The following is a 14120-nucleotide window of genomic DNA, read 5'->3' on the forward strand; positions in this document are numbered from 1 at the left end:
CCATACAGTCATCAGAGCCCTGCACAGTGTCTTCACTCTGTTCGGTTCCCTAACTATGTCCACAGCGACAGGGGTTCGTCATCATGAGTGACGAGCTACGTCAGAACCTGCTCGACAAGGGCATCTGCCTCAAGCAGGACTACCAGCTATAACCCCAGGGGGGAACGGGCAGGTGGAGAGGGAGAACGCGACGGTCTGGTAGACCGTCCTACTGACCCTACGGTCCAGGAATCTCCCGACCTCCCACTGGCAGGAGGTCCTCCTCGACGCGCTCCATGCAACTAGGTCCCTCCTGTGTACAGCCACTAATCAGACTCCTCACGAGCGATTATTTGTTTTCCCTAGGGGCACTACCACAGGGGCCTCGCTTCCATCTTGGTTGAGGACACCGGGCCCGGTTCTCCTCCAGAAGCACGTCCGGACATACAAAACGGACCCGCTGGTAGAGAGGGTACTACTACTACATTCAAACCCCCACTATGCCTTTATTGAATACCCCGACAGCCGTCAGGACACCGTTTCCCTCCGGGACCTGGCGCCTGCAGGGTCCACCATCACCACCACCACCACTGAGGTACCCCTCACACTACACACCCCACCGACCCCCCCCCCTGCGCCCCCACGCCTACAGGTTTCCTGCGCCCACCTCGCCCGTCGCACCGGTCAGGAACGAAGCTCTGAAACGAACCCCCCCCCGGGAGTCCACCCTCAGATCCACAGCCGGACATCAGCACACAGCCATCCAAACGCTGCAAACCCGGTGCTCCGCAGATCCCAGCGGACGATTCAAGCACCGGACCGACTCAATCTGTAGACCCGTCACCCCAGCGGCGGACTTGATTTTTTACAGGTGGTGATGTGGTGAATGTATAATGCGTATAATTCACACTGTGTATCACTGTGTCCCTGTGGGCTCCATCTGTGAACCGTTGTGCGGCTCTGCCCACAGGGGGAGATTGAGGAGCTTGTACAGGGCTCCATCCTTGGCTTCGCCCATGGTTCCACCCATGCTCCTCCCACTACCGGAAGTATAATGTGCAGCCGGGTCTTGTGAGCCTGCCCTCAGTTCTTATGGTCGCAGGCAGGCTTAGGTGTAAGTCGATTAAAGCCACAGTTTACTTCCACTCGTTCTTGAGTGAATTGATTGGTCGCATCAGCTACATCTGAATGATGTTTTATATGCCTCGAATTCCTCCCCGCATAGTTCTCTACCCTTTCCTTTGGTCCTTGTTTCACCAGAGTGATTAGTTTTATTTGGTGCTGCCTCTCCCCAGGGCCGTTCGTACTGCTAATTTAAAAGTTGCAAAGCGAGCATCTTTATTTCCCCCTCCCCGCTAGGCTGATCCAACAGCGGAGTCTACAGGTAGTAGCAAATCTGCCAAACTGGAGCAGGGATCTTTCCCCTTAATAATAGGGTGAATAGCATCATTGCTCAACCTTTGAGCCTCTTGTAATTCATCTAATTTATCCCCAAAAGGGCCGTTAACATTTTCATAGAATCATAAAATTAAAGTGCCGAAGGAGGCCATTCAGCCCCATCGAGTCTGCACGGGTCCTATTGGAAAGAGCACCCTACCTAACCCCACCCAACCTTTTTGGACACGTAAGGCCAATTATCATGGCCAATCCACCTAACCGGCACATCTTTGGACTGTGGGAGGAAACCAGAGCACCTGGAGGAAACCCACGCACACCGGGGTGAATGTGCAGACTCCGCACAGACAGTGACCCAAGACGGGAATTGAACCTGGGACCCTGGAGCTGTGAAGTAACTATGCTAACCCTGTGCTACCATGCCCCCCTTTCGTCAATTTTATTGGGGGCAATTTGTTCTCTACGTCAGGGGTTATTTCAAAACTTTTTTTCCGGGGTCCCATTTTATCACGCTGCCGACCTTCGCCGACCCACGGCCGGCGGACCTTCGTGACCCACTGTCCGCCCGACCTTCGTGACCCATGCTGCCCGACCTTTACGACCCACGCCGGCCAACCTTCGCGACCCACCAGTTTTTCTTGCCTTGTTTGGTGCTGACAAAAATGGAGGAAATGGTTTTGGGTCCCTTTGGCCCCAATGTTCCCTTTGTCCCCTGAACTTGTAAAAAAAAAGTCTGCGACCTGCATAAAACAAAATGTGGGCGCGCTGTGCATGTGTGATGATCGGGCACACATGCACAGTGCGCCAAATTTATTTTATATGTTCCTGGCCATTTTGAAGGCCGCTCGCAACCGGCATGGTTAAAAGCCGGCGGCTGCGGCTATTGGCACGCGTTATTTGATCAATCGGGAGGAGCGCCGCGACGGACGGCTCCGTGACCCGCCCAACAGTCGCCCGCGACCCCCCAACAGTCGCCCGCTGACCCTGCAGTTTGACAATGCCTGCTCTATGTGGCTCCAATCCGGGTGGGTGCCTTTAAATTACATAGCTAGGGGAGCGAGTTTCCATACTAGTCATTGGCAGGCCGGTAAGTTGTGATATAAAAGAACTATACGGCGGAAAGGTTGACCATGTGAGCTTTAAGGAAATTGTGTAAGAGTATATAAGTGAAAGATATGCCTGCGTGTTGTATGCTAACAGGAAGGAAGGGATGGGAGCTCAATTAAGGCTGGACGAGATTAGCCTGGGCTGCAAGAAATGATCGTGGTTCAGAGACCAAGACATCGAATTAGTTTGGGCAGAGACGGAAAATAGCGACGAAAGAAATCACCGCTGGATTCATTTCTTTTGGATTTTCTTAATTTCTTGTTCATCCAGCAAGGCCCTTCAGCCCTTCCTTCCGTGGATATCTCCATCACGGAATTTATGTAGGCTTTCCAGAAACACTAATTAGTTGTCTTATTTCATAACTATATTTCCGTACTTGTATACCCTTATCCTTACTTATATCAGCGTACTTATTATAACCTCACTTAGATACCCTTACACAATTTTCTTAAAAGTTCACACGGTCCAAACCCTTCCGCCGTATAGTTCTTTTGTATTGCAACATACGGCCGGGCCATTATGGAATCACTCCCCTAGCTACGGGTATAAACTCACCAGAATTCGGAGCCACAATGAGTCGCTGGTCGTTCACGCCCGGCTCACTAAATTGTTAGCGGAATTAAATGAGCCGAGTTCCACAGACCGTGTGAAACGTTAACAAATGTCATTTAATGCCACATGCATGTGGGAGAACGAAACCCGGCTGCTTTAACTGCAGCTTGGTCCAAGCTGTTCTGCCTCCATAAAGCTGTCTTACACATCTTGCACTGTTTGGATCGTACAGACTAATTCAAAGGAATACAAAGTTGTTATAACCTGCCTGCTTACCATTGGTTGGGGACTAATAGCAATCCCACAATCCTTTGGGAGTATGAGCTTCCCCAATGGGGGGGGGGGGGGGGGCGGAGAAATCATTAGCTCATTCCCGCATAAATAGAGCTGGCCAGTTTTGGAACCTGCTAGAGGAGAGGATGCAGCAAAGGAGTTGTTGATGCTGTTTGTGTGTATATATATGTTATTGCAAATAAATGTTATTTCTTTTTATCCTTCAACTCGTGTTGGATTCTTCGTGGCCCTCACAAAACTGGCGACGAGGGTTAAAGTGAAGAGCTGTCCACACTGCTGAAGCCACCTCCCTGGATTTTTGTTGGATACAGGTTGGAAGTTGTTTTCTATTACACCATGCCTCTGTATGGACGTTTGGATGTTTTTGATGCTGCGCTGGAAAGCTGGAACCAGTACGCACAACGGATGCGTTACTATTTCTGGGCAAACAACATCATCGAAAACGAGCGCCAGGTGGTGATATTGCTCACCCCCTGCGGCCCGCATACGTTTGGGGTGATTAGGAGCCTTACGTACCCAGCTGCGCCGGACACCAAAACATTTGATGAACTTGTGAACTTAACCCAACCCCGTCCACGATAGTCCAGCGTTACCGGTTTAATACCACTAAGAGGACCCCAGGAGACTCCCTTGCCGAGTTTCTATCCAGGCTACGCAGGATTGTGGAGTACTGTTACTATGGTGAGACCTTGTCAGAAATGTTACGCGACCGTTTGGTTTGCGGTATTAACAATGCGGCCACCCAGAGAAACTTGTTAGCCGAGCCAACATTGACTTTTTCACATGCCATTCAAATAGTATTGTCCTGAGAGAGCGCAGAACGAGGAGTGCAGGAGCTGCAGGGAATGGAGGTGCATGCCTTGGGCCGCATCCCCTTCCGTCCGATAGCATCCGCCCGCACCCCTGTGGTACCTTGGGCGAGGCAACGTCTGGATCAATGCCAGTGGCCTTCGGAACATTCCTCCCCGAAGGGAGCCTTCTCCAGAGCCAATGGATGAGGAGCCATATCCGTGAGTCTTTAGGCGCGGACGCCGGTCCTGGGGGCACCAGAGGCGCCATCGTTCCGACCGAAACTGGGGCCAGCCCAGGTGCCGTACCTTCCATTTGGATGAACCTGCGGCGACTACACCCGAGACTGAGACGGAGGATGACTGCCTGCAGCTGCATTGTGTGGCAGCTCTCCGTGTGGCCCCCATTAAGGTGACAGTATGGATCAATGGTCACCTGCTTGAGATGGAGTTGGACACTGGCGCAGTGGTCTCCGTGATCGCCCAGAAGACATTTGACCGTGTCAAGCAGGGTATACAGATCCTTACATTAACCGACACACAGGCCAAGTTGGCCACCTACACGGCGAAACCATTGGACATTGCAGGAACTACGATGACCCCTGTTGTTTATGGACGGCAGGAGGGCGTTTCCCACTTATCGTGGTGCGTGGCCATGGGCCCAGCCTGTTGGGTCGGGACTGGTTGCGCCATTTGCGGTTGCAGTGGTAGTACATCCTCCAAACTGTTTCTGGAGGGGTGACTGAGGTGCTAGGACGATACCCAGATATATTCCAGCCTGGCTTGGGGGAAAATAAAAGGGACCGTAGCCCATATCCAAGTCGAACCAGGAGCCACGCCGTGCTATTTCCAGGCGCACCCGGTGCCTTACGCCTTGCTCGAGAAGTTAGAAGGGGAGCTCACTCATTTGGAGACTTTGGGTATTATTAGGCCCGTCCGTTTCGCTGACTGGGCAGCACCAATTGTACCTGTAATTAAGCCAGATGCCACAGTTCACTTGTGCAGCAACTATAAACTTGCAGTGAATACGGCTTCCCGGCTCGACCGATATCCAATGCCTCGCATAGAGGATCTCTAAGCGAAGCTTGCAGGTGGACTCTCGTTCACGAAATTAGATATGAGTCAGGCCTACCTACAGTTGGAGCTGGACCCTGCCTCCCAGCGATATGTAAATTAATACACACCGGGGCTGTATAATCTACATGGTTGCCCTTTGGGGTATCCTCTGCCTGTGCTATTTTTCAACGCGTCATGGACGGCATTTTGAGAGGTTTACCACGTGTCGCTGTCTACCTGGACGATGTTTTGATTATAGGGACGTCGGAGCAGGAACATTTGGAAAATTTGGAAGCTGTCCTTAGACGCTTTTTGAAGGCTGGTCCGTTTACTTGCACAAAGTGAGTCTTTCAGGTGAAGGAAGTGGTCTATCTGGGTTATCGGTGGGCCACGAAGGTTTGCACACCCGTCGCAGAGAAGGTGGCGCGCGATTCAACAGGCCCCGCCGCGACTGACACTTTGCATCTTCATTCTTTTCTCGGCCTCGTAAACTATTACGGGAAATTCCTCCCCAATCTGGCAACTATGCTGGCCCCATTGCACCTTCTGCTAAAGAAGAATCACACCTGGGTTTGGGGTCAGCCGCAAGAAACCGCTTTCCGGCGGGTAAAAGAACAATTGTCGTCGTCTGGGTTACCAACACACTATGATCCTGGAAAGCCTTTGCTCATCCATGTGATCATCCCCGTATGGTATTGGGGCCGTCCTGTCCCACAAGATGGAGAACGGGGCCGAACGGCCGATAGCTTTCGCCTCCCACACATTGACTGCAGCGGAAAAGAAGTAAGCGCAGATCGAGAAGGAGGGCCTGGCGGTGGTCTTTGTGGTGAAACGCTTCCACCAGTATGTGAATGGCAGCCACTTCACTATCGTGACTGATCATAAGCCTCTGCTGGGACTTTTCCAAGAGGATAAGCCAATACCACCATTGCTTGCGCACGGATCCAGCGCTGTGCTTTGTTGGTCGCTGCCTACGAGTATTCTCTGGAGCACAGACCAGGAACCCAGATAGTGATGCCGACGCACTGAGCCGATTGCCTTTATCGACCGGCCCCATGTCGACCCCCACGACCGGTGAGGTGGTTGCAACCCTAAATTTTATGGACACCTTGCCTGTCACGGCATCACAGATCCGTGAGGGGACCCAGACGGAGCCAGTCCTGTCAAAGGTTCAGCACATAGTCCTGTATAGAGGGCAGCATAGACAGCTCCCAGGCGAGTTGTGGCATTTTCCTCCAAGCTGTCAGAATTTAGCGTGGAAGACGGTATCCTCTTGTGGGGGACGCGTGTGATTGTCCCGTAAAAAAGACAGGAGCTGATACTAAGAGATTTGCACAATGGGCATCCAGGTGTGACCAAAATGAAAATGTTGGCCCGGAGTTATGTCTGGTGGCCAGGCCTCGTCACCGACATTGAGAAGGTGGCCCAAAACTGCTCCATTTGCCAGGAGCATCAGAAGCTTTCCCTGCATCACTGGGAATGGCCAGGGCGGCCTTGGGTGCGCCTGCATGGGGATTTTGCCGGCCCTTTTCAAGGAACCATGTTCCTTTTATTAATCGATGCCCACTCTAAATGGTTAGAGATGCATAAGATGGTAGGCACAACGTCCTGCGCAATAATTGAGAAGATGCATTTGTCTTTCAGTACGCATGGCCTCCCCGAGGTGCTGGTCATGGACAACGGCACTCCGTTCACAAGTGAGGAGTTTGCGAGGTTCATGAAGATAAAAGGCATCCACCATATCCACACTGCCCCTTACCACCCGGCTTTAAATGGGTTGGCAGAGCGCGCAGTGCAGACATTCAAACGAGGTCCAAAGAAGCAGTCTTCCGGGTCGATGGACACGAGACTGGCTCGTTTTTTGTTTTCCTATAGGACCACCCCACATGCGGTGACTGGGGTAGCTCCCACGGAACTCCTAATGAGCCGGAGACTTTGCACCGCTTTGGCATGGTTTTCCCGAACATTGGCGCAAAAGTACACCAGAACGGCAGGGACATGGTTTTTCGCGGCATCGGCCGATTCGGCAGTTTGCTCCCGGTGACCCAGTGTTCGTTTGGAATTTTGCTGGTGGTGCCCAGTGGGTCCCTAGCATAATCTTTCGGCAAATGGGCCCTATCTCTTACCAGGTGCAAGCCCAGGGTCGTCTCCAGCGCAAGCATGTAGACCACGTTCGGTCCAGAAGACCATCCCTTCCAAAGATTCCTGCCCCTGAAGCTCATTTCTACAGCCACAGAGACCAGACGCAGTGGAAAGTATTCGTTACAATCTTTCTCTGGTGCCGCACTCAAAGCTTGCGCAGGTCGTTGCAGAACCGCGTGGAGGTAGAGACGCCGAGATGACGGAGGCAGTGGACTCCAACTCCGAGATGGAGACATAGGATGCCTCAGAGGAGGAATTCCCGGGCCCACAGGTCGTGGATGGACAACCGTTGCGCCGTTCATCACGGAAGCGCCGTTCTCCGTCTCGTTACACGCCGCCCGATCCAGCGCCTCATACAAATGGTCTGGCCTGCGGCAAAATGAGTCCGATACCCTCCTTCGCCAGGGTCTTCGGTGGATTCCTTGGACTTTGGAGGGGAGGGATGTTATAACCTGCCTGCTTATCATTGGCTGGGGACTAATGGCAATCCCACAATCCTTTGGGAGTATGACTTCCCAATGAGGGGGGGGGGGCAGAGAAATCATTTCCAGATTCCCTGCATAATAAGCTGGTCAGTTTGGAACTAGAGGACGTGAGCAGCAAAGGAGTTGTTGCTGCTCCTGCTGTTGTTGTGTATCTATATGTTATTGCAAATAAATGTTATTTCTTACTATCCTCCAACTCGTGCTGGATTCTTCGTGGCCTTCACAAAAAAAGTGAATTGAAGAACTAAAATACAACCGATTATTAATACCGGCAGTTTGATTAGTTTACAGTCACTTCCCTGATTAGATGACGTGGAAACATTGTCTGACATACTCCACTTCTAATCGTTCGATGGATATATATCTTGTTCATTTGCATTGCAATACAAAGGAATGTCTTTTAGACAATCAGACAATGAGGTGGTGAGTGCCCTATTTCCCTGATACATGTAAATGGGTGTCATAATATACATCTATGTATATAATGGAGGGCAGACAGGCAGTGATTGACACACAGGATGACCAGTAAGCACACAGAACAGAGCAGCCAATCACCAGACAGGACACGACCACTATAAAGCCAGAGAGCACCAGTTTTCCTGCTCTCTCGGGACCCAGCCTCTGAGACAGTCAGAGCTCATGAGCTAGCCAGTGCAAACACCATGTTGTAGCTAGTAAGTCTGGTCAGGCTAGTGTCAGGTTTCCAGTCAAGTCAGCATAGTCAACCCACAGTTGAACATGTCTAATAGTTTAGATGTTGAATAAAATCGTGTTGCATCTCATCAAGTGTTGGAAATCTGTCTCTCGCTACACTGCATCAAGTGCATCCACATCGACCCAGCCAGCCACACATCAATGGGTGGGTCCATAATCCCCTTCCAAATATTCTGGAGCCAGGCTGAACGTTTTCGATTTGTAGGCTTGGAAATCTGTTGCCTGGGATATGTCTGCTTGTGGTATGCAAATTTGCATTTGTCCAATTTTGGGTATTAGAGATTGTCAGGTTAACCCTTTCCAGGCATTCCCTTCCCTGCTGTTCCTTATGCACCTCAGATTCTCCATTTTCCCTAATACATTGTAAATGATCAGTTATATATAAATAATTTTTGTGATGTTGAGATAAACATTGGCCAGGATACCGTTGCTCTTGTCTACAACAGCGCCATGGGTCCTGTATGTCACAATTTTTAAATTACATCCAAAATATGGTGCCTCTGACAATGTGGCACTACCTGACGACACCTTTGAAATGAAATGAAATGAAATGAAAATCGCTTATTGTCACGAGTAGGCTTCGTGTTCTCGTGTTCTGGAGTGTGAATTGAACCTGCAACTTTTTTATTCAGAGTTCAAGAATACTACCACCTATTTAATTAATAGGAGGATCAGAAGTTCTGGGGAGAAGGAAGAAATGGCAGCACGGTAGCACAGTGGGTAGCACTGTTGCTTCACAGCACCAGGGTCCCAGGTTCGATTCCCAGCTTGGGTCACTGTGCGGAGTTTGCACATTCTCCCTGGGTCTGCATGGGTTTGCTCTGGTTTCCTCCCACAAGTCCCGAAAGTCGTGCTGAATTCTCCCTCAGTGTATCCGAACAGGTGCCGGAGTGTGGCGTCTAGGGGATTTTCGCAGTAACTTCATTGCAGTGTTAATGTAAGCCTACTTGTGACAATAATAAGATTATTATTATTAGGAGACTGGGGATGAGAAACATATCAGCCATAATTGAATGGCGGAGTACACTCGAAGGGCCAAATGGCCTAATTCTGCTCCTAAGTCTTCTGGTCTAAATCACAGCTCACATTGAGGAATTGGTTAAAATGAAAATAAATTTGATGAGTGATATTTGAAAGGCCCGTTTTCAAATGGACCAGGAATCGAGGAGAGCACTGCTACTTTATTATTATAATTCTCAGAGTATGAAATATTGCATATAATGAGTTTTTCACTAAGGTTTTTGAGAAAGACAGTTATCTACAGTTATCAGTTAGATGGGTGCGTCTGCTTCTCACTGCAGAATCAGTCTGACTTTGGAAGATGCCCAAAGGGAGAGGAGCCCGAGGAAAGCAGAACACAGAGAAAGTCCTAGGGGGACTCAGAGGAATGCAGGAGCACAGAGATGCCGAACAGACCTCTGTTTGATGCTTACTCTTGACAACGACGTCCTGGAAGGTTGTGCACGTAGAATCATAAAATGTTACAGCGCAGAAGATGGATATTCAGCCCCTTGTGTCCATGACAGCTCCTTTTTAAAAGCAATCCATCTAGTCCCAGTGTCCCCAATCCCCCTTCCCATAGCCCTGTAAATGTTTACAATTCTGATAATTACCCAACTCCCTCTGGAAAGTCATGATTGAATATGCCTCCATCATACTCCCAAGTAGTGCATTCCAAATCTGGATTGTGCATGTGACAATATGTGTATGTAAGAATAATGAAGGGATAACAATATACTGTAACTACATCCAACCACTAGATGGCAATCAAGTGCATACACATGAATCACGTGATACTTTTGATTCAGAGAGTAGGTTTTAGGCGAGATAGTGAGTAGTCATGTTATCAGGAGCTCTGTAGTTAGTATCATAGTTTAAGTCAATCTGTAACCTTTTATATCTTAGCAATCAAGACAAATCTATTCATTTTGTAATGTAAATAAATTAGCTTTGTTCAAAACATAGCTTGATGTTCTTTGTGAGACACTACACTTCAAAGCCATCCTCATTAAGAAATCAAAGAACATCAGTGTACTGCATAAAAAAACATTTTTGCTCATATTGAATTTGGATCTCCTACCGTTTATCTACATCTGTGCCCTCCTGTTCTTGATCCTTCTGCCAACGGGAACAGTGCTTTCCTGTCCACTTTGTTCAAACCCTCGTGGTTTTTTTTAAACACCTGTATCAAATCTCCTTTCAACCTGAGAGAAGCTAGGGCTGTTCTTCTCAACCTGTTCTCAAGTTCCTCATCCCAGCTGTGGGCCTCAGGGAAGGTCACTGCATACTCAAAGTTGAGAACTGCTAAAATACACAGCCAAACAATTGCCACCTAGTCGCCCTTTGGTGTATAGTGAAAAGTAAGTTAATTGCATTATTATAATTCTTAACTCTTGCTGACTTTTCTGTGATAAACATCTGCAAGCGCAGAAGGTTCTTATTTAGTCAAGGGAGTTGGATGTTTGTGATGAGCACTGAAATCAACCCCTTTGGGTCGGAAGAAAAAATGAGTTTTCTGTTTGACCATGCAAGTAATCTCTTATTTGCAATTCTCTCTTACGAATTATTTCAGAATATTTGTGGGTAATTTTTAACCTAATGCACCAGGCATCAAACTGACACTGTCAGATCAACCATCCAACTTTAAAAACTGAGCATTGCCCATCTGGACAATAAATTGGGCTTAATTCATCACCACTATGTCCAGTATTTTCTTTATTTCGGCGTCTGCAGATCAAGGGGCTGGATTCTCCACCAGTGGGATGCTCCATTTTGCCGGCAGCCCGGGGGTTTCCCGATGGCGTGGGGCTGCCCCACAATGGCAAACTCCATTGACCAGCCGGTGTAACCGGCGTGCTGAAACAGAAATGTGGCGCGGCGGGGCGGAGAATCCAGCCCAAGGTGCCAAAAAATGCTCCCTTCATCTTGTACTGAGCAAAATATGAGATACAGTTCTTTTCAAAGGCACACCTAATTTAAGATGATTGCAATTTTCCAAGCAGCACGGCAGATGAGCCTCTGGTTTGATGCAGCATGAACATAGGTTGTGTATGTTTTTTAGGGAGCTTTCAACTCTGCTGACAATCCTCGAAGACTTATTTCATTGTCAGTCTCTGCATCATAAGAAACATATCCTCCCATGTTCTGATCTAGAAACAAGCTTGAATTTATCAACATTAAAGTAATTACCCAGGTACGATCCATGCCGAAAAGGCCTTCTGACTAGCCACAATTTGGACTGAGCTCAAAGACTGGGATATTTGGTGAGGCACCTGAATGAGCTGCAGTACATTATGCAGGTGTACAGTCTCACCTGAAAGTGATGCTTCCAGTCATGGTCGGGGCAAGAGTAATAGACAAACAATTCACACCAGCAATACTGTCAGGATCCTTATGTCTACTTCTCAAATTTTCATAAGTTTGAAGTTATCCCTTTGTTTGCAAAAATGACAATGCAGTGGAATGTCAAGGTGAGATGGTTAGACTTTTTCTTGTTGGAAATAGTCACTGAATGAAATGAAAATCGCTTATTGTCACGAGTAGGTTTCAAATGAAGTTACTGTGAAAAGCCCCTAGTCGCCACATTCCGGCGCCTGTCCGGGGAGGCTGTTACAGGAATCGAACCGTGCTGCTGGCCTGCTTGGTCTGCTTTCAAAAGCCAGCGATTTTAGCCCTGTGCTAAACAGCCCCTGTCTGGCACTTGTGTGAGAAAAATTACTTACCACTTATTGATCCAAGCCTGAATGGTGTCCAGATCTTGCCGTGTGCAGACCTGGACTGCTTCAGTATCTGTGGAGGCGTGAATAGTACTGAATACTGTGCAACCATAAGTTAACAGTCCCATTCTGACTTTAAGATCGAGGAAAGATCATTGCTGAAACAGCTGAAGATGTTTGGACCTCATAAACTAACCAGAACTTCCTGCAGTGATGTCCTAGGGCTGAGATGATTGGATCCTAGCAGCCAAGAGCCATTTTCCTTTGTGCTAGACATGACTCAAATCAGTGGAGAATTTTCCCCCTGATTCCATTGACTTCACTTCTGCTGGAGCTCCTTGATGCTACGCTCGGTCAAATGCTGCTTTGATGTCAAGGGCAGTCTATTTTGCCTAGAATTTACAGTGTAGAAGGAGCCATTTGGCTATCGAGCCTGCACTGGCCCTTGGAAAGAGCACCTGACCTAAGCCCATACATCCACTCTATCTCCGTAACCCAATAATACCACGTAACATTTTTGGACACGAAGGGCAATTTAGCATGGCCATCCACCTAATCTGCTCATCTTTGGACTGTGTGGGAGGAAACCGGAGTACCCAGAGGAAACCCATGCAGACACCGGGGAGAATGTGCAAACTCTGCACAGACAGTGACCCAGCCGGGAATCGAACCTGGGACCCTGGCGCTGTGAAGCAACTGTGCTATCGAGCCGCCCACGGTGTAATGAAGTCAGGAGCTGAGTGATCCTGGTGGGGCCCAAACTGAGCATAGGCGAGCAGGTTGTTGCTGAACAAGCGTGGTTAATAGTACTGTTGACAACACCTTCCATCACAAATTGTGACTTTCCACGGCTGTCCTTTATTCTGCCATCCAATTCACAAAAAGGTTTATGATGATGGGGATCTATAATTGATTAGTGGATTGTTAACAAAGGTTCATCCACAACCCCTTCCACAACCCAGCCATATTGTTTGTTGGTGGGATTAGCATTCTGGTGGATTGCTCAATGGAACTCCGGTTTGGGAGGAATTTCATTCTTCCTCTTTTAGAATAATTACTTGTGGACTTTGTACCTTTAAGGGGATAAAGTTTATAGAGTGTTGTTCCTGTCCTTTTTGATGGCAAGGGGGACAATCAGTGAGGGCCAAGACCTTCCCTACTGGATAAAAGCAATTACTGCGGATGCTGGAATCTGAAACCAAAGGGAGAAAAAGCGTGGAAAAAGCTCAGCAGTGTCTTGGCAGCATCTGTAGAGAGAGAAAAGAGCTCACGTTTTCGAGTCCTGATGACTCTTTGTTAATCCTTTCCTCCTCCCCCAGTGCACTCAGTGATCCTTGATGTTCTTAGCCTTCTTTGCTCAAACCGCTGCATTTAGGTGTGGCCCAGGATGCACATCAGAGGTGGAGCAGCCAGCTGCTTACAGATCCTGTGGCCTTCCATGTCCTTGCGGGTGTTCTCTGGGAGCTCTGTGACCGGAGGGACCAGGCACACTTGATGGCGGCACGGGCACAGATGAACCGCCTTGTTCCGGGTGCTGACTGTGAGATGCCAGAGGGGTGGAAATCTGGGCAGCTGGTGGCCACCATCCCCATTCCATGGGATGGGCCTGGGTTTGCACCCAGCGCCCCCTCCACCCATAGGACCCTGGGGTTCACCTCAGGATGGAGGGTCAGCTGGACTGGGCCTTGCTGCCCCTGCGTCATCTGGCTCTGCCAGCCCTGGTGGAACCCCAATGTCTGTACCATGATGTCAACACCCTCTGCGATGCTCCTCAGTGATTGGGAAATGCTCAGCAGTGCCTCGGCAATGCCCACCTGTGACTTGGACAAGCACTGCAGTGCCTTGGCTATCCCCATCTGCGACCGGGACATGTCGTGCAGCACCTCATCAAG

Source organism: Scyliorhinus canicula, chromosome 5, assembly GCF_902713615.1.
Source record: "Scyliorhinus canicula chromosome 5, sScyCan1.1, whole genome shotgun sequence".
NCBI classification, from domain to species: domain Eukaryota; kingdom Metazoa; phylum Chordata; class Chondrichthyes; order Carcharhiniformes; family Scyliorhinidae; genus Scyliorhinus; species Scyliorhinus canicula.